Raw genomic sequence first — 18,474 nt, forward strand, 5'->3', positions numbered from 1 at the left:
GTGTTGATAGCAGAGGAAAATGTAAGAGCTGATAAAGTCTTTGGGAACAAAGTTAATGTTTCAGACAGGGTCTGACAAACAAGACCTGGCAGAATGGTTTCATGCAGCCCGAGCTGCTGGTGTCACGGGACTTGCCTTCCTCCCTGCCTGCCGAGCGCTCTGCCATCGTATCGCTCTCTTGAGGAAACACGGAGCATCCCAGGGAAGCCCTGTATCACGGGTCTGAAGTCAGGAAGGTATGCGGGACATCAGAAGGACAACATTATTTGGGAGTTTGTGATGTAGTCGGTCTGCTCAGAATTGTGCAGACTTGCTCAAAATGTAGGTTTTCATGCTCTTAATTTATCATGTGATAATCTAAGTGCTCAGTTGATGGTAATTAGATGCAACTATTCTGGAAATCTGCTTCATTATCCCCCCTTAGAAAGAAACCTGTGCCTTTTCAGGAACTTCCTGAAAACTACCAGTGACTTTTACTTGGTGCAACTGGCACAGTGACTGCAGTTCAACCCAAAACTGTCAAAATAAGTGTGTTTATATCAAGGTAGCCTTAATGTACCCGAAAGGGGTGCAAAAGCCACCCATAGTCCAATTCTCGTTGTTGCGCACTTTTCTCTTCCTTCAGGTTTCATGTTCATTAGAGGTATCCGAGGACGGTGCGCAAGCGCACGCCTGGCGATCTCCTCCGCCGCGCTTCCCCTGTCCCAGGCTGTGCCGCTTCCCGGGTACCGGTGTCCTGCACCCCGCCGGGACGCAGCCACCTCTGCGTCCCCAGCGCCAGGGCAGCTCGGCCTGGCAGCGGGTCCTCCACGTTCCTCCCGACAGCGAGGGCCTGCTGGACCTCGCACAGCTGGAGGCCTCCTCCTCCTCCTCCACGGCCTGGTACCGGGTGTGCAAGCCCATTGTATCCTGGGCTGCATCCCCAGCAGCGTGGGCAGCGGGGCGAGGGAGGGGATTCTGCCCCCCTGCCCCGCTCTGGGCAGACCCCCCTGCAGCCCTGCGCCCAGCTCTGGGCCTCAGCACAAGGACACGGAGCTGCTGGAGCGGGGCCAGAGGGGGCCACAGAAATGCCCCGAGGGCCGGAGCCCCTCTGCTGCGGGGCCAGGCTGGGGGGGCTGGGGGTGCTCAGCCTGGAGAGGAGGGGGCTGCGGGGAGGCCTGAGTGCGGCCTGGCAGTGCTGAGAGGGGCTGCAGGAAGGGGGGGGCAAGCTTTTAGCAAGGCCTGTTGGGACAGGACAGGGAGTGATGGGTTTAAACTACAGAAGAATAGATTTAGACTGGATATAAGGAAGAAATGTTTTACAGTGAGGGTGGTGAGGCGCTGGCCCAGGTTGCCCAGAGAGGCGGTGGAGGCCCCATCCCTGGCACCATCCCAGGCCAGGCTGGACGGGGCTCTGAGCACCCTGGGCTGGTTAAAGCTGTCCCTGGCACTGCAGGGGCTGGGCTGGGTGGGCTCCGAAGGGCCCTGCCCACCCAAACCATTCCATGGTTCTGTGATTCCATGATTCTATGATTCTATCGCTCAGGCCCGGCCTGGAGGGACCTTGTTGGGGAGGAAGCCACGGGATGTTCGCTCCAAGCGCACACGGCGGGGTGCTCCAGGGGCTCACAGCGCAGGGGCCGCCCTGCCTCGGGCACTGACAGCGGCGCCTCTGCCGCTTATCCGGCCCCGGCCCCGGCCTCCAGAACCCCCGGCCCCGGCCCCGGACCGCCCCCCCCCCGGGCGGTCCCCGACGGCCGCCGCCAGGGGGCGCGGCGCGGCGCGCCGGGCGGAAGTGACGCGTCGGGCCGGGAGTGACGGCTGCCGGCGGCCATTAGCGGGGCGGGGCGCTGCCGCCGCCGCCGCTGCCGCCGCCCCGCCCGCCGCGCCGTCCCCTTTGTCAGCGCTCCGCCGCCGCTGGGCGTGCGGGCGGGCCGCGGGCAGGGCGAGCGCCGGGCCATGGCCAGCCCGCCGCGGCCCTAGCGCCAGCGCCGCCGCCATGAGGAGGTGAGTGCGGCCGCGGCGGTGCGGGGCTGCGGGAGGAGCCGCCTTGGGCCGCGGCGGGGGAGCGGAGCGGGGCCGGGCCGGGCCGGGCCCGGCCGGCGGAGCTGGGTCCCCGCGCCGCGGTGGCCGCCGGCCGGGCCGGGCGCTCCGGGCGGGCCTGAGGGGCTCTGCCCGCCGGCCCTCCCGCCGCAGGCCCTGCGCGGCGGGGCGCGGAGGAGGGGGCGTCGGAAAATCCGGGAGGGGAAATTCCCGCGGCTGCTGGCCGGGCTCGGCCCGGCAGTGGCAGGGTTGAACGAACAAGCGACTCTTCTCGGGAGCGGAGAAGCCGCGGGCGCCGCGTTCCCCAGCAGCCGGGCTTTGCTTCGTGGCGCAGGCAGAGCTGCGCCGTAACCGCGGGAGACACAAAGGATCTCGGCTCCCTCTGGCTCTTGCAGAGTGCGCGTATAGCGGTTAACCGCATCGCCCTGTTCGCCGGTGAACCAGGCTGCCGTGCCTGCAGAGAGGGGCAGTGATTTGCGTGTCTCTTTTTTTTTTTTTTTTTTTTTTTAAAAAAAAAAACAAAACCAAAAAAAACTACGTAAACTTACCCAAATTGGAGGTGCAGGCTTGTACTACACCAGAACGAGCTCTTTAAGCGTGACTGTGCTGGCATTACTAATGTCCATACGCTGAAGGTCTGTGGTTTGATAGGAAAAAAAAAAGTTACAGGCCAAAGTCCCTTGTGCGTATTAATCTGCTAAAGGCACTTCTTTCACTGCCAAATATGATGGTGTTTTGCATGGTGAGTTGGGAGGGGTCTAAGCCGACCTGCTTATTTACAGTCGTGCAGCTTTGAATTTCAGGAGGAAACAAAGAGGGTGGCAGGACTGTTGCCTGAACTCCTGTCAAGACTTTTGCGGGTGATGGAGGAGTAAACTGGGACTAAACCACTTTATTTTCCCAAAACTGAGAGAGAAACTCGCCTGCAGCAGGTTTTGAAGTAGGGGTTTACGTATGCATGCTGGATGACTAATTTGTCAAAACAGTGTTGTTACTGATGGCATCGTGAGGTGGAAACTTTCAGATTCTGGACTAAGCTGTAGAACTGGCACTTTTGTATAAAACCACTGTTTAGAAATGATGCATTGAGCTTTCAGAAGAGAACAGGTTCTTTTCCCAAATCTCACGTGTTCTTATGGTATGCAGTGAAGCTCATCTGTCACAGACCTCAGCCTTTCGTTTAAGAAAACTCCTATGGCTGTAGCACTTTGCTGTGGGCGATGACAGGTCTATTTTTAAATCTTCAGGTTTTCTTTTGTTTCCTGTAATAGGATCTTTACTATGATCCTTATACTTCATCTTCAGAGGAATGGTAGTGACCTGGAATGCAAGACACTTTGTAAATACTCTCCGAGTTCCGTCCTTGAAGGTCTAGTACTGTTTGAAGAGTACTGGGTTGCCTTGAAATTGAAATCAGCAGAAGCTGAAATCCTGGATGTGGAAAGCTCTCAAGTGCATGTCTGGTTCCTTTGATGACCATAACTTTTCTTTGGAGGAGGTGTTACGGATCTATTTTAGGGGAACAAAACCTTCCCGTACGCACTGTGCTCTCCCTCGGAGGTGTTAAGTGTGTGCAATGTTTTGAGAGGTTTGCCTTCCATCTTGGTATTTTGTTTGCTGGGATAAGACCTGCATTCCTCTGCTTCGTTTCGGGGGGCGGGGGTGCTGCTCCTTGCCCAGTGGCGCAGGACTTGGGAGTAGTTACTGATTCTAAATCTCTGCCTATTTGTCTTCTCGTGCTGTAATGACAGGTGTGTTTCATTTTGTCTGCTTCTGTCTCCATTTCAGGACAAACTTTAAGGTCTGTTGCTGTGATTTAGATCATCCCTCAACCATTTCAGTTTGTAAATAATCGGCTTTTACAGGCCTAAATCATAGTTAGGCCAAAGCTATAGAAGGTGAGGCTGTTACTTAAATGAAACAGCCTGAGGGAAGAAAACTGTTACATATTTTTAGCTTTAAGTCTTGTAACACCTTTCAAAGTTGCAAGCTGAGAAAGGGAGATCCTACTGACCTGGTACTGATGATGTTTCCAGGGTCGTCGTCGCCAAACTCGGCATAAGTTCCACTGCACAGGAACTGTTGGTAACTTGTCTTCTCATGACTTATTTTTCTACATACATTAGGAAACTGGAAATATTTTGGTTGCGTAGCTGTTGAGGTTGTTACTTTAATGTTTATACTCTCTGTAGAGAATACTATGGCTGCATTAGTTACTTACAAAAGTATTTGTGAAGACCTGAATGGTACATGCAGAAGTTCAGCCTCACCCTCTGTGGACTTAACTCATAAAGTAACTGTGGCCGTATTATGTTATCATTCTTGGAGCTTGCAATTTAACACACTTGGAAACATGAGAATTTTTTTTTTTTTTATGCCTTAGTAGCTGGATGTTTGATATTCTGATCATTGTTTACACTCTTCTATGTTAATATACATTAAGTTGGTTGTGTTTATTTCTGCTGAGGTGGCCTGCTAAAGCTCACCTCTAACACCATTTAGAAGGATTCTTCTGTGGGAGAATGCGAATGTATTGAGGAGCTGAGGTGAAAGGGGAAGGCTAAATATAGCTATTTCCTGCAAAACTTAACAATTTTTGAGGCTAGCTCTCCAAACGAAACTTATCTCTTCCCAAGCCTACAGAGAGGGTTTCTTTTCTTGTTTGACTCTTCACAGATAGTGTTGTAGTTGTCTGCAGCCTGACTGCAGTTGGTAAGTCCCAGTGCAGGTGTAAGGGAAAGCAAAGAGATTGGTGGCTAGGGCTGGGGGAGACGGGAAGGCATGTGGCAGCGCAACTTGACATGGTATCGTTTGCCTCTGTTCAGTCTGTGTCCAGCAGGGAGGGAATGGAGACTTGCATCATCTTGCCAAAACTGCCAGACACAGCAACAGCAGAAGCATCAAATAGCTTATTTGGGAGGGATGCAAATGAGTCTGGGAGAAGGATAAAAATCGCTTAGAGAAACATCCTCTCTCTCTCAACCCCTGCTCAGTCCTTGCATAGCTCTTTCACAAGCTGCGTTCCTCTTGGGAAGGGAGAAGGCAGTGGGCTCTTTAGCAGTGAAGCAGCTCTTGGGGTAGGAAGAGAACATAGGCGGGGGAAAGAACACCAGTGGGGTGTTGTGCGTGGGTTGTGTTTGTGTTTTTTGGTTTTTTTTTCTTGTTGTTTTTTTGGCCAGCTGGTACTCTGAAGTCATGCTTAAATTTAATGAAAGCCTGATGCTAAAATAGGATCTAGGGACAGCCGTTGTAAAATAATTAGGCACCCTTTTAGCCCCCTTGTCTCTGCCAAAAAAAAAAAAAAAGCTGCTTGAATTCACTTGCATTCTTAGGTATGTGAACTCTCAGATGGGCATCTCAGTAGCTGCTCTTGCATCTTTTCTCTCTTCTGCTGTGTATAAACAGGTTAAAAACTTAGCCTGCTCACCTGTGCAGCTATATAGAGCTACAGAAGATGACAGTGGTGCTGTTGAATGCAGTAGATTTCCAAGTGATAGCTGGCCTCTTCCAGCCTCTCTGTGTATGAGAATTCACGGAGATCCATTGGGGTGGGTTGCAGGTTGGCCTTGAAAAGGGTATGCGCAGATATTAGGGGATAGTTTATTTGCTTTGAGACCTGAGGGCAGTCAAGACTGAGACAGTTTAAGAGCCTGTTAGTCACAAAGCTATCCAACACTGTCTAAAAACGCACCTTTTAAATCCTGCTGTAGACAAGTTCAGCGGCTACACATTAAGGATGTAAGTCATTCACATCTTTTACATATCTGTATGTACCTGTAAAATATGGAGTGATAGTATTTCTTAGCAGTGGTGGAAAGCTGAATTTGCATAAGTTCACAAAGTGTTTGGGGATCATGAATTTAGAAAATGCTATTGACTGTGAAATATATGGAATTCCATGGAAATGCTTTCGAGAAATTCCTTTTTTCCTTGCTGTGTTTGCAGTCAAAACACAGTTTTAGACTAATGCTTTCAAAAGTGTACAAGTGTAGTCAAATAGCAGTAAGTAGTGGTAATGAAATGGTTTTCTTTGTTATATTGGATCATGAGTATGCACGTGACCCAGTTGCAGCTGATGGGTAATCCCTTCCTTAAAATGTGGTCTTTTGCAATTACGTGCATACAGCTCGGTGTTTGCAGGTTTCTATTTCAAAGCGATTTGCATTTGTAAGTCTTGCTGGTATTCAGTACGTTCTCTCAAAATTTTACTCTCATAACAGGATCTACAGTGAACTAACTATGATTATGAAGTAGCTTTGAATCTAGCCTTTGATGTTAATTCCGTGGGATGCTAACCATTTTTTAGAAGGAACGTTGAGAGTGTGCCGATATTCCTAAGTGAAATAAGTACATTGCCACTTCTTTATGTGAAAGAAAGTAGTAGTGTATTTTAGAAATGTGATGGTGTTCTGTGCCAGCAGTTCAGATGGTGACCTTCCCCTGGAAGGCCGGAGCTGACCTTATGATTCATCTGCTGGCGAATAGTCAACATCAGGTGCTGCATCATGGTCTTTGCCAGTTCTTATACGATCCCGTCTTTAAACGGGGTTCTTCTGATCTGCTCTTTCATTTTCATGCTGAATTCATCCCGGCTGTCGGTGCTCCACCTTGTTTGCTGAGCCAGTGCTGGCCGTGCATGTTGCTCCGTGGCACGGTGGCTGTGCCTGGCAGGCCAGGCAGCGTGCTGCATCCCAGGGCCGGCTGGACGGAGGGTTCTGCCCAGTTCTGGCTAGAACACGTTTTGCATTCTTTGTGTCCGCAAATTAGCGTGCCACCAGCTCTTAAGCACCTCTAAAGCCCCCAAGGTCAATGTCCCTCATCTCAAGTGATTGTGCTCTGTTCTGTTTAAGTACAAAGGCAGCATAAGTCTCTAAGCAATTAGGATAACTCATTGTCCTTCAGATCAGCAGTTTCTTTATGATCAGGACTTGTCGTTTTCGTTTTACAGGTGGCTGGTTCAGTCTTGTTCCACAAAGCTTTGTGAGATGGTGTAGATGCAGCATGTCTAAGTAAATGGACTCTTGCTGAGGAGAGAAATGTTTGAAAGGAAATATTTTAGAGGTCTTAGTCATGATTGAAATGCCAGTAAATGGGAAGTGATGATTTTACATTATTTCTTATGATGTAAGAAATAAGGAATACCATGTGTAGCTAATAGTCAGCAGTTTTAAAATTTAAAAAAATGTAGTTTTTGCGAGGTGTCTGTTTAAGTTAGAATGATTGCAGTGGGACATTCAAGAGAGTTTTTGTGTGTGGTGGTGGGTTTTTTTTCTGGTGGTGTGTGTTTTTTGGTTTGTGGGTTTGTTTTTGTTGGGTTTTTTTTTTTTTTTTAAGAAAGGAATTGGATATGTTTGTAGGTCTGTGGGTGGACCATTAAATGCAGTGGTCCAGATATAGTTTTGGGCTGGGAATTTACCTCTGACTGGGAAGCATGGGGTCAGGGGGCAGAGGAGGGTGAAAGAATGACCTTTGCGTGCTGTGTCCTTATGCTTCTTCCTAAGCATCTGCTACTAGCCTTTTCTGGAGTCAGCAGGTTGTTGTTGAGTTAGGTGTACATTTTGTTGTTCTTCTGCTTCTCCTGTTGACCTGAAGATGCAGCTAAATGGTTGCTCATCCCCAGAAGTCATTTTTGTCAGTGCATCTCCCTCTTTTGAAATGCTCTCCCTCTTTTGAAATGCTCTTGGCAGTGTCAAACCATGTTACTGTTCACTACTTGTAGTGCTTCTGGAAAGATGCATATGGAACTGTCTGTAGCTTGTTGTAAATTAACTCGGGTCTGTTTTAGGAAAAGGAAGACTACAGCTTGATTAGGAAAAGCTTATTAAAACAGAAGATCTCGTTTGGTGATTGTCCAGGGCAGACTTTGGACTCATCTGCCTTGTCTGAAATGACCAAAGAGGTGGTGGGAGGTGGTGGAGGGGAACACCAATGGCTATTATCCAGGCCTTTTTACAGAAGAGGAGATGATGCTGCAACTCTTCACCTTCTGTCCTAAGTACCTGGAACATTCCTTCTCAGCGTGCTGAAGCCACAGATCTTCCTCAGTTGGATGGAAACTGGTCGGAGGACCCGGTCCTTGCCTTACAGAGCAGTTGTAACTAGTTGTGCTCACTGGAGGTCAGGCATTTCTTGTTCTGACTACAAACCTTACCCCTCTGCTAATAAGCTGCAGAAGGGAGGCCAACAAACACCTCTTCTAATTGCAGGTCTGCTGTTTGTCTGGCAAGTATCCTGTAACAGTAGGAGCAGGTTGGCAGCTTTTCGACAGCTGCCTTTGGCTGGGCGGATAGCTTGGAGGCTAGAAGTGGCTTCCTTTTGAAGTCCTGCAAGCTGCTGATCTCTGCTTTCATAAGTTGGTGTGCCTCAGCAGGCCCCTCCAACCTTCCTCCCTGAATGGCCTGGGGTTCCTGGCTGAGCAGTTCTAGGCAGTTGGTGCTGTGGTTGTGCAAGCCTTTTCGCTGGCTACTAATGCCAGGGAAGTAAGTAGTCATGCTTGTCCCTCTCCATGTGCTGGTCTTTTTCCTGTTCTGGCATCTCTGTGGCCATGTGGTAAACTGCATAAGGCATTAAATTGGTTAAAAAAAATTAGTCTGTCTTTGCCAGATTAGTTCTAACCCAGATTAATTCCTGGCTTGTTTTTTCATGCTGCGGCTAAGGGGTGTCTCTGAGGGTCTGAGTAGCTGGGTGGACGTGGAGGACTGTGTGTGCTACCTTGACGTGTTTGTGAAAACCGTTGCCTTACTTGAGTATGTTGTGCGTGTGCTGAGGTTGCTGGCTGTGACCGAGGCTGTTTGCCATGTGCCTTGGCCTGGTTTGTTGGTGCCAGAGTGGACCTGGGGTGGTCCAGGCCCCTGGAAGAATTCCTGCAGGTTTCTTTGCTGCCTGCTTGCTCTTGGCCTGGGTTGTTACACCGGGGTGTGCTCGAACGCACATTTTTGGAAGTTCCGCACCCCACAGCTTTTGTGCCGTGGCTCTAACGCTTGCCCATCCTTCCTTCTTGTAAGGGTTGTGACTAGCATGGTGGCCAGCCTGTCCTCTGTGAGACGCCGCACAGGACGGCAGATCTGCCTGCGTTACTCATCCTTGTAGGGGTGGGTAATTTCCTACGATTTCACTTAGTATTGAACTGGAGGTAGAAGAGATGAGATATCAATCTCCCTAGGAACAAATGTAAAATTAAACAAAATGCGTGTTTGTATTAGTCAGCCTAAAACAGACTGCTATTTGGGGCTATCCACTACAATAAGGTTGGCTCTTGTGCTTGTGTGGGTGGACTGCAACAATTAAGTCATTTCAAGGCTGAATCTTAAAAGAGAAACTAAAATGAAAAGATAATGGCTTAGTTTAAGAGAATAAATTAATTGTATTGTCTTATGTTAGAGAAAAGATAAATGGTACCCTGCAGGTTGTTTATTATTGGTAAAAATCATGTCCATGTTGCATATCGAAACTCTTCTTGACTTCATAAGGAGTAATGTTTTTTGGGTTTTTTTAATCCATTAAATTACATTCTTTACTGATGCTCAAGTGTAACTGCCTGTTGAAGCTGCAGTTCTGTGTAGCAGCCTGCTAAAACATTGATTTTGATTGCATGGGCTGGATAAATCCCAGGCTGTAGGATGATTTGGCAATGGATTTTATGTGGCAGTCAATCTTGTATTATAATGTGTGTGACTCCATATTTTCTATTGTCAGAATGAAGAGAGATGTGACTTCTAGTGCAGTAGTCTGCGTATTAAATTAGCTAATTCATGTCTACTTAGGAGTGGAATTTAAGTTGTGCATTTTGAAAAAAGCTATTTTCAATTTGACTTTCAAATACTAGCTCAAATAAAATACTTCTTATTATCATTTAAGGTGTACTCTTGCCTCATGAAAAAAGTACTGATGCTTGTGAATTAAAGAAAACCAAATGGGTGTGTGTGCTTTTGGTGATTGTGATTACACTAGAAAGATAAAGCAAGTATTTGGAAAACTTAGGCTGAAATTCTTTTCTGGACATCCATTCTTACTTATTGGACATTGATCTAAGTAATTTTTATTCCACTTGACCTGTATTTTTGGACTGAATTGTAAAACCTGTGTGCATCCTGAGTCTAAATGAAATGGTGGTGATAAAAAGATGCTTGTGTGGCAATTTTCACTCTGCCAGCTTTTCATCTCAAGGGTAACTAGGTGTAAATGTCGTGTGGAACCATCTCTGCTTATCTTGATTCAGGAGCTGTCTTCGCTGAAGAGGTAGCATAGGGTCTTACTTTGATGCAGTTCTTCCTCTCTCGGGCAGAATCCTTTTGCTGCAGTTCAGAAGCCCTTTCTGTCCAGACTAGCTAACCAAACACAACTCTGCATAAGAGCAGAGGTACGTCTTTACTTTGTGGTTATGATGAAGGTTAAATCATTTGAATATTGGCTGTCCTCCAAGATCTTTGCATAATTTGAACCTTTCTCTGTCCAGAAAGAAACATGCAAGTTATTTCAAGTCACTGGGATAGAAGAAAAAGCTCCACCTAAAAGATTGCAAAGAAACTTGGGATATGTTGCCCCTACCTGCGAATTCCCGCGTCGTGCACGTGCAGCACTGGTAAAGGTGCAGCTTGGAGTGTGGCTGGTGGCTTCCGATTTTTCCGATGTGTCATAACTTGGTCTTTCCTCTATGTCTGTTCTCATGGAACCTGCCCCTTGGCTTTCATTGTTGGGTCTGTGCACTTCTTAAAAATGCTTGAACAACTCCTTGGCTTTGCTTTTGCCATCTCTCTTAACCTCACATTAGTTGATTGTCAATTAGGCCTTTACAAATGTGCCAGAAATGCCACGTAGACACTTTTGTGCCTGTTTGTGGACCCAGCATGTTTGCATCAGCCTTTAGTAGAGAATAATCTAAATGAGTAACGTGTTCCAACTTGCCTAAACAATAGGGTGTTTTTTCTGTCTTTGTGTAGGCATTTTACACATTTCTAAGACTCATGTCTGTACCTCTGAAGCAAACTTGTGCATAATTGTTCTGCAAAACCTGTTCTAAAATCTGAAGCTATTTAGACCCTTCCCTCCATACATGTTCCTTATGACACAAATAATATTTTGAAGAGTGAGTGCATCAATATGGCTGTTCCTAAATTATGGAAATAAAAACCTAAGCACCATTAAAATACCATTTTAAAGAAATACGGTATTTCCACGCCTTGTGCAAAAGTGGCATTTTTTTAATGAGTGGAAAAGTCTTTGACTTCATCTTTTTGGTTGGGATATGATCCTGGATGTTGGTTAGACATTCAAATAAAACATTTATTGGACTCTAATGTACAACAACGTCCAGGATTTTGACGGAACTTTATCTTGTTTCTCCATTAGGAAGGCCAAAATGACATGCAGTTATGAGCCACGTTACCTAACTCGCTTTTAGAAGCTGTCAGTTTTCTTATACTGGAGTCTCTGGTGAGAAATCAGTGTTTCTGAGTCTGCAGTGCAGTTTTATGCCTTCCTTAACAAAGAGTCTGCTAGGAGTAAAACTTGCTTTATTCCCAGTTTGGGGGTTTTGTAAAACTTTGACATGGAGACCAATTATAATTATGTTGGTTTAGTTCCCAAAGTGGATGCTCTTTATTCTAAAAGAGGCCCTACTGCATGCAAACAAGAGTATTGAAGGCCCTGAAATGTTAGCATTTGAATGGTTTTGGCTTAGCTTTAAAATAAATATCTGCTGGATATAGAGCTCTGGGGAGTGGACTGAAGCAAATGGAAAAGGTGACTTAACTTGAAGTCGCTCAGCAAGGCTGGGTTAATAGAGCCACAGCTCATCAACGCAGTGGCAGATGAACACAAAAGAAAGGGATTTTGAGAGCTTGTTTATATTTTGAGGCTATTCAGAAGTGAAGTAGATGCAATTCAGAGGCCACTGTTGCCCTGCACAGAGTCCTCTTGTCATTCTTACTCTGCAGCGTCAGTCCTTGTATGGCTGAAGTGAGTTTCCTGCGAGCACCTGTGCTATTCCCTCAAGGAATAGTGAGGAACATTCCTGGCCATTTTCTGATGTAGGGAAGCCTTTAACTTGCAGCTTTTGAAAGACTGTGGTGTTTGTCTCGTGGTACTTGATGGTTCTTTTGAGACCTGGTTGAAGAAATCAACAGGTTCCCTCTTTGAAGAGGGAGATTTACAGTTTTTTCCATCTGTGATGGAAAATTTTGAAAGAGAAGCAAGTGTGCTTCTTCAGGCATGTGTATGCCACAAGATGACCGAAAGCAAAACAGACTGGCAAACCCCCCTTTTTTGGGGAGGGAAGGAGCTTAACTCATAGCTTTTGACTGCCTTCTGGTAGGAATGCTGGGGTTTGATAGTTCAGGGTGAGTGGAGAAGGCTCTTTTTTCTTGATGCTGCCTAGTTAAGAGTAGCACATGGTCCTTTCCATAAAGAGTACTCTCTGTGCTCTTTTTGCTCCTGAAAGATTCGTAACAGCATGGACTTCTTTGTAGGATTATGAGACTGTGGGTCTTCTCCAATTTCCCCAGCTGCTGTGGACTTTGTGGAGAATCTGGGAGAGCAAAGGAGCCTCCTTCAACAAGCTTTGGAGGAGACCTGAGGGAGAGTTAGGCAAAGAGGACCACAGAATTTGGGTGTAGGTAACAGTCTGTAGAAGTGAGACCTGAACCAGCTTGGAACTTGGAGAGCCAAAGTGACCTGCTTTGTGTAGGGTCTTCAGCTTGGAATTGTAATGCCTGCGAACTGGAAATGGCCCTGGCACTTCTGAAGGTTTACAGGGTGAAGAACCCATGTAGCGGGAGTGAAGGTCTTACCTTCTGTCAGGCCTCTGAAGGGAGAGTTCTGGAGAACTGAGATGGACTTTGGCTCTCTTTGCAGGTACAAGTAATTGGTGGAGGTACAGGTGAGAGAGGGACGCTCAGGCAGGCTTCATGGGACTCTTATGTGTCACCGTGAGTGGGGTTAATGGCAAAAAGCCAGGCATGTGGCTGAGTATCCATAACAAAATAAGTTATTGCTTATCGGCTGTTAATTGGTGCTGTTCAGCTTTGAGCGTACACGTAGTGTTTTGTGAGTATGGGTAAAACAGTAGCTGAAGATATTCCATTGAGGTTTCAGGTGGTGTGTCTCGGTGTTCACCCTGCACTTTGTGTCCGAGTTGATGCACTAACTGGTACACCGTAGTACCATGGTAAGGCTCTTGGTGGCAGGTCAGAAGAAATGTGATGGCATTGGATTGCATGTTTGACTCGGGGTTGTCTGACCTGAACGGTTCCGAGTATCACATGTAACGTCTCACAGGGTGAGGACTGTGGTTTTTCACAGCTTTTTGTCAGTGGGAGGTGTGAGGGAACTGCTCTGCACAGTGCGAAGGCTGGAGGCCTTGCAGTCTCCCTTGTGTGGATTGCGCTTGCAGTGACCCTCTGCAGGTTGAACTTCAAGGTCCTTCAGAGGCATGGGCCTTGGTGAGCATCCGCTACATTCCTGTGTGGTGGTGAAGTGTGCATAGAAAAGGTTTCTTTCTAAAATGCTGACCAATGTGAACATGAAGGCAACCCCCCCCCCCCCCCCCAACCCACAAACAGATTTGACTAATTAGCTGTAAAATGAAATCTGTGAGGGTTTGGTGTGCCAATAGTGTAAAAGGGTGTACTTTTTTCCTCAAAGTTCTGAAATACTCTTCCAAAAATGTTAAGGCTTTTTTGACACGATTGATCTTGTTTCAGTCTCACAGGTGTGTTTGGTTGTATGTGAAGTGAGGGATTCTTCTGAAAATGAACACGTTGCAGTTGTAAAAGTTGGTGCATAAACATGCAGTGTACTGAAAATGTGCCTGCATATCCTGAGCTCTTGAAGGTGCTTTGAGAACAGTTCTTCCAGTTTCTCTGTAGCTCATCTTTTGGAGTTACAGCCTTCCTGTAACAAGTGTATAAGTAACAGTTCATCATTTTTTAGTTTAATGTTTGTCTTAGCTTTGTATTGAAGGTTTGTTTGCACTTGTGTTGTGCTCCGGGTGGCTCTGCACAGAGATGTGCAAGTGCCGTCGGGTGGCTTGTGCGCTCTGTCGGCACTGCTGAGCATCCCGGGAGGATGAAGAGTGTCCTAGATTCAGTTTGTAATGGCATATTAATTAAAAAATGAATGTTGGACAAGCCAAAAATGGCTGATTTAACACTCTCAATTTACAAATCGCGGTTGTATGAAAAAGATGCCTGTTAAATGAGTTTATGGACAAGTTGATGCAGCTTATATTTTTTATCCAAATTGTTCTTAGGATTACAGCTGATATGCAATCATCCTTGGTTCTAACAACTGAAGAAAAGCTATGCTGAATATGTTATCTTCTTTTTGGGTAATAGTTACTGGTCAAGAAGGCTACAGTAGCTACTGTGTCAAGAAGCAAACCAACACCAAAGGAAAGAAATTAGGCTTGTATGGCTAACCATGAGTTATAGCTTAGTATTAAGGTGGATTTTCTCACATAATAAGAAAAAAGTACAGTGGGTTTTCTGATACAGCATTCGATCAATTTCTTGAGACGCTGAGGAAATATTTAAGTATCTAAATGTTAAAAGGAGATTCTGTTAATTCTCTGATCTTGAAAGGCCACTTTCCTTACAAACAAACCTACCTGCAAAAACATGTCTTCTCTGTTGCAAGTAATTTAAAATGTTAAAATAAAAGAACATAGTAAAGATTTTCCATGTAAAAAATGCAAAAAAAAAAAAAAATTAGCATTTGATTTTACTTTGAGTTTAAAAACTAGAAAGCTAAAATTTAGACCTCTGTGGAAGAACTTGAAGAAATAATGAGGTAATAATCCATGAGCTGACCCACCCTTGAAGCCATACCAAGGCTGAGGTCCTGAAGAAATAGACTTCACCTTTGCTGTTGTGTGTTTAAAGTATAAAAGTTAAAATTAACCTAAATGGTTAAATTGTTTTGGGTTTAATTTAATTTGTATTTTTGTTTGTGTGTTGTTTTTCATAAAAGAACACAGTAAATTCTAAATGAAGTTTATTAAACGCTCCCCCCAGCTGTGTAATGAGGATGATTTAAAGGTGATTAAACTCCCTCCCAGTCTAAAACATTTCAGAGATTCCCAAGAAGTTCTTCAAATCTTTCCCTTCAAGACGGTGCGCAGGCTGCCGGGCGCTGGCTGCCGAAGGGGGTCGGGGCGGGCAGGCGGCCGAGCGCCCGCAGCCCGGTACGGCGGCAGGCCGGCTGCGCGGTGCTGGTCCCGCTGCCTGTGCTCCGCTGGTCGGTGGATTGGGAGCTGGGAAGTAAGCTGGGACTCCTGAAAGCAGAAGAGGGTGCTTCCATCTGAGCTGTGAACGGAGGAGCAGGGTGCTCTTATTTCCCCCCACACACCCCCAGGTCACCCAGCCAACAAGATCAACTGGCTGCTTTTGGTTAATTTAGTTCAGTAAGTGCAGGTGCGGTGTCCTTGTCTAATGAGCGGGCTTTAATAGCAAAAGGTTTTGATAATTTTTCTTGCATAATTGGCACAGTCAAGCTGTTGTAAGTCTGTCTTCCAATTAAAAGTAGACTTTTGAAGTACACTATTTGTAAGAGTGAATAATCAAAATAAATGTATTGCTTTCTATTACAGTAAAACGTGAACTATAACAACTAGGAACCTGGGTTCCTGGATGTTAAGGTAGAGGCATGGAGCTGCTTTGGCTAAGGCTTGGTGAATGAAATATGCCAAATGCGGTGTAAAGCAGACCTTCCCAAACAGCTGTGACTTACACTGCCCGTCCTTGCGAGCTGCCCTTGGAGTCCCCTCCTTCCCGTGCTGTGTGCTTCCCTCGCAGCGTGCTTGCTCTGCGTGGAGTAATAGCAAGAGAGAGAAACACTCTTTGCATCTCTTTTGCCTGCATTCTTGGTTGGGGTAAGCAAAGATTTGCAGCGGTAACTTTGGGGGCTGTCCCTCCCCGTTACTGCCAGCCAGCACGGCATGCTCTCAGTAACAGTCAAAAGTCATCTTCTTCCCTTCCGTCCCCTGTTAGTCTTAACAAGACTGCCTTTTTCCATGGGAAATGGTCTTTAAAGTCCATACTTAGTTAGTCTTAACACTATGTTCGTTTGTGTTGGACAATAATTAACCTTTCTTTAGAACAGAACAAAAAATAAGTGCAAAATCAGATGTAAAATTGGTTATCTAAATTGTGACTCAGCTTGGTGATTTAAATCACCTTGATCAACTTGGTACTTATTTAAATAAGTACCAAACCCTGAAATGAATATTGCACCTGTGCAAATGTAAAATGCTGTTTTGAAAATTTCAGAAAACGAGGTAAAATTCCAAATGGTGTGGAGTTTTTTTTGTGGGTTTTGTTTGTTTTTTAAACCTTGAATTTTGCTTAGCTTTTCTTTGAATCATTACGCTCACGCAATTACTCAGTAGGGTTTATTTTGCATTTTGTAGCTATTTTGGTTTTTTTTCCTGGTAGTAGTCCAAAGAAACTTCCATCCCGTGCATCCATCCCGAGTACAGAATTCCCTGTTCAAGTAAAGCGGCTGCAGCAGAAAGGGGAGCGTGGCTGTATTCAGGGGTGTTGGATATTCATTCTGTGGATTTATTCAGTGTGAGCTGAGAAGGGTTGGGGGTGTGAAGTGCTTTGAAATAATGTCACTGCCATTTTATGCATTTTGAAAAATAAGGTCTTGAATTTGAGGGAGGAGTCAGGAGGAAGGGGATGGAGTGAAGTCTTAGAGCAGCATGGAAGGTCCAAAGAAACCTGTACCCTTCTATAAGAAAATTTCTCTGATGCGGCAGTGTGGCGTAACACAGCCCCTAGAGCTGTGGTGCAGGGAGCTGGAGCAGTCCAGGCAGGATGGAAATGCTCTCTATAGTGCTAAAATAATTCTGTGCGGTGTTACTTGCCTGAAGCAGCTTGTGCAGACTGGCTGGATTTTCAGGTGGCCAGGGATTGTTTTCTCCTGGGGAGCAGTGCAGACCTGCAAAGATCCCCAGCTTGTACAGCCCTCCCCAGAATTGCTAGTTTGGCAACTCTGCCCCTAGGAAGTTTACCACAAAATTATTTTGAAGCTGTTTGGTTTGGGTGGTTTTTTTTTTCTTTTTTTTTGTCCTGCTTGTGGGAACCTCAGTGTTTTTGGGCTCTGTACCGTGGCTCAGTCTGCCTGCACGGAGCTGGCGTTGCCGCCGGTGCATTGCTGCTGGTGCCTGTTGTAGTGTGATGGCAGCGCAGGCTTTTGCACGGGCGATGACGGAGCTGTTCAGACATCTCTTACCCTTTCCTCCCCAGCTGGTGACAGGCGAGCTAAGGCTGCGTTGATACGGTCAAATACAGACCATTGAGCAGAGCCTTTGCTCAGAATTCATGGTCCCAGCAGTTTGCAGGCAAGAACTGCCTTATGGTTTCTGGTTTGCCTGTGGTACTAATGTGAGATTGTCTACCTCTGGTCATACAGAGATATAACAGTTGCAGGACTTCAAAGAAAGAGAGCAGACTGATGAGTGCAGCAGTGAGGCGTATAGTTTAATCGCTGCTTGAGTAGAACTGGAAGGTACTGTACAGTTGCAGGTCCAGAAATACATGGCCCTCTAAACAGCTGCAGGTAAGAAGTCATCTCTTACAAGGGCTGTTATTTAAAGACCTGTTGTTAGTAGTTACGTTTCTTGCAGCAGCATTTCTGTATCTGTGGATCAATGTTAACTAGTGTCCAGCAACATTTGGCTTCACCCAAACCTGGATGCTGCGTTGTTGAACGTTCGGTGTTGTTGCTGAATATCCCAGCTGACGGTCACCCTGGCTGCACCCTTCAGAACCTGATAGGAAAAAAGGGGACAAAATAGGTGTTGATTGCAGCTAGAAAAAAGTTGTTTGAGATCATGCACTGCATTCAGTTGTAAAAGCTACTGTTTAAAAAAAAAAAAAAAGTGTGAAGGTGGAAGAGGCAGTCAGTCACCTCTCTCTTCTTAGCCTTCTGCTGCTGAGGTGCCCTGAATGAGATCCACCCCACGCGCCACATTCTGCCAGCTACACAGCTGAAGGAGGAAGTATTTCAAGCACCATTCATTATTGCCTCCTATAACTTCTTTCTTTGACATTAGCACAAGTTCAGTCTAATCCTTCCGTAAGCAAGGTGACAATGTTTGAAAATTGTCTACTATGTAGTATATGTGAAGTTCTTCTAGTGCAGGGATAGCTGGAAGAGAAGGTGGCCAAAAGGAGACTGCATGGACTGGAAGGCAGATGTGAAGGATAGGGGATGTTCTAGAAAATGGAGTGAAAATGATCGCTTTGAAGGACTTGGAGTGAGTGAAAATGGGGATGGTGTTAGTAAGGGAACAGAAAAAGAGAAGTCAAAGTGCTTTTCTTAGTTAAAATGATTTATGCCATGTAACTTTTGTAGGTAGCTTAATTTCAGTTTAATGCATTGTCGTGAACTAGGTATTAAGAAAATGCTGCAAAGCTCTTCTAATTCAGGAAAATTCTAGGCAGCAAGAAG

The 18,474-nt window shown here is 46.0% G+C and overlaps 1 protein-coding gene across 1 annotated transcript in view; it reads left to right on the plus strand.

Moving 5' to 3' along the window:
* The first annotated feature begins 10,573 nt into the window (after nucleotides 1–10,573).
* The window catches only part of ACVR1 (activin A receptor type 1), a 58,199-nt gene continuing 50,298 nt past the window's right edge, over nucleotides 10,574–18,474 (plus strand). Inside the window, exon 1 of the mRNA XM_075711586.1 lies at nucleotides 10,574–10,603. The gene's annotated coding sequence lies outside the window, so the exon portion shown is untranslated. The remainder of the gene's footprint in view (nucleotides 10,604–18,474) is intronic.

The sequence above is a fragment of the Pelecanus crispus genome, chromosome 5 (genome assembly GCF_030463565.1).
Source record: "Pelecanus crispus isolate bPelCri1 chromosome 5, bPelCri1.pri, whole genome shotgun sequence".
NCBI classification, from domain to species: Eukaryota; Metazoa; Chordata; class Aves; order Pelecaniformes; family Pelecanidae; genus Pelecanus; species Pelecanus crispus.